The sequence below is a fragment of the Cyprinodon variegatus genome, unplaced genomic scaffold (genome assembly GCF_000732505.1).
Source record: "Cyprinodon variegatus isolate N-32 unplaced genomic scaffold, C_variegatus-1.0 Scaffold1760, whole genome shotgun sequence".
Taxonomy (NCBI): Eukaryota; Metazoa; Chordata; class Actinopteri; order Cyprinodontiformes; family Cyprinodontidae; genus Cyprinodon; species Cyprinodon variegatus.
This window is the reverse complement of record NW_015152213.1, coordinates 1-2,684: the sequence shown is the minus strand read 5'-3', so window position 1 is coordinate 2,684 and position 2,684 is coordinate 1.

Sequence of the window (2,684 nt, the reverse complement as noted above, 5' to 3'; positions counted from 1 at the left end):
GGATCCACTTCCCAAAAGCCGACTCTGTCAAGTAAATTCACCATCTTCGCCTGACTCTCAGCAAACAATGAAATATCACAATTATAAGCAAACTTCCTGAATGTTACGAGCGCCGCCATGTTGGTTTGCTTGTGTACCTCTAGAGAGGAACCGTGCTAGCGTGATGTGTAAATGGCTGTAAGGAACTGAGCTCTGCATGGGTAAAGCCGGGCTGTGCCACTTTCTGCCCTTTTCATGCCGACTTTCCAGTTGTGCGAGAATTTTTCACTCTGGCCGACTTTCAGCTTGATCGTGCGTTGTGTAGTGTACAGGGGGTAACGAGGGGCAATCAGCTTCTCCCGACCACCTCCCCATCAGGAATCGTGAGGTTGGGAGAAAATCAAACATGTTTGAAATTCAGTCTTGGGCAAATCGCTCAGTGTGCAAACAAGGATTCTTCTTCTACTTCCACTAAGATGTAAACACAGCAGCATGGCGGCGGTGCAATGAGTGAAATGGAGTTCTTTCTGTCAAATTGACAGACCATAGTAGCCACGTTTGCTCAGCCATGTCTTTGTCCAAATATGTCGCCTTTACTTTTTAGGGCTTTCAGCACAAAATTGCACAAATTGCCACAGCAGCGCGTTTCACTCTAGTGAGCTTCATGTTCCTCTTCTACTCATTTGGCTTCCGGATAGACGAGTCAGAATAGCGCCATCTCACTGCGGAGCTGAGTCCAACGTGGTTTTTAGACGTACAGAGTGAGCAGATAGATCGCATCAGAGCGTCGGGTCGCACAGTGAGAGAACATACATTGTGAGCTGTGAACTTTTAAACCCTGCGGTTTGGTCGTACAATGTGAGCTGTAGCTGCGTGCAACAATTGAAAAAAATCGTACAGTCTATTCCCGGCTTAACTGATCCAAGCTCGGTGCGGACTCTGCACAGTTAGCTTTTCAGGGTAGTGTAAATGGGGTAAATGAAAGAGGTTAGCGAAAGCTCTCCATGATGAGGTGTTATTTTTACAAGACGCCACCATTCTCATGCTTTTATTTGAAAAGCTCAACTGAATATATGAGGAGAAATGTTGTCAGAATGCCAAGTGGTCAGAAAATAATTAGTAACTGTTAAGTCTTAGTGTGAGATTCAAGCATCCAGCATCATGAGGTTAGCGAAACATCTTTTTTTATTGATTCTCTTCTAAAGAAATAAAAGCTAAAGGATAAAACATTGTTTAAAAAACAGTATCTTTAACCATTTTGCTACATTTTCCTCCCCTTTTATATATTTGTTAACCTCTGTAGCTGTTTGCTTCTTTCAGTAGGAGATGTGTGCACAGCTATTGCTGCCAAGTGTTTCCTTATTGTTTCCCTTTGAGAGATTCTCTGTTCTCCTCACTTTTGATGCCACACGAGCCGTGTCCTGCAGCCTTGGGTTCGTTTCATGAAGCAGGTTTACAGAAAACTCTTAAGTTGTCTAAACCTGAAAACAGGGAAACTCTGACTTTCCCAGTTCAAAAAGAGATTTTCCTCAACCTCTGTATCTGTCACCATAGTAACATCCTCCTCAGAGCTAACCTGGTCGGTAGCAGGTTTACTTCAGTAACCTCAGAGTCTGCTCTGTCATTCATTTATTTTCTGATTTAGTCAGATTTTTGTTGTAGTTTTGTTCATACCGAGGGTCATTAAAAATCATTAAAAGTCATTAAATTATATTTTTTTCAACTAAGGTCTTAATTGGCATTAAAATTCATTAAATGTGATTATTGTGGCATTTAAAATGCTTTATTTTAAAAAAAAAAAAATACAATTTCATCAGATATATTATATATTTAAGCAGAACTGTTGATCGTAAAGCTGTATGGTCGGAAAAAAAAGCTCAAGGCAGAGAAAAAGCTAGAGGATGGGAAAACGCTAATTTCAACAAAAGTGGCTGAAAAACGAGGAATTCTGGTCATGGCTGCAGCCTGTCGACGGTAAAGATGACGAAGGATTTCTTCGTGTTTGACGAGGATCTTATTAAAGTATGATCGGCACTTTTTCAGCAAATGAAATATTTATAGGGAGAGGATTTTACAGCTCAGTTGACAGGAGATGAGATTTCTTGTTTTTGGTTTGTCTAATATGAGCGAGATGCGGATCATTTTAGTTATATTTACAGTACATGAAGAACTACTAAAAATATTTCCAGATTGCAAGTCAATAGATTAATTAATTCCTGTGGTGGGAAGAGGAATTACTTTAGGGTTAGGATTAGAAATCACTCGATGATAACATCCTAATGAGCCTACTGGCACCATCTATGGGCCTTATAGCTGTTTATAACGGCCATTTGTCTGCAAACAGACACTTTACTGTGTAAAAGAAGACTGACTCAATATGAGGAGGGACCCATGATGATCCACAAGTTCTGTATATTAGAAAAACCTTTTTATTCTTCATCCTGACCTGACGTCAGAAGATTTCACCTAAATAGTTACATTGATCTACAATCATTCAAGAAATCCTCCTGTTATATTTCCATGGTAACAGCCTCTATGGCAAGCCGTTATGATATCTACTATTTTTACTGAATATGTAATCCTTATACCTGAAACAAAAATTTTTTTCTTTGTCTAAATGACCATTTTACAACAAATGACATTCTCAACATCTAGAATAAACATCTAGAAATTAATTTCAGATCTTCATATTCCTAATATTACTG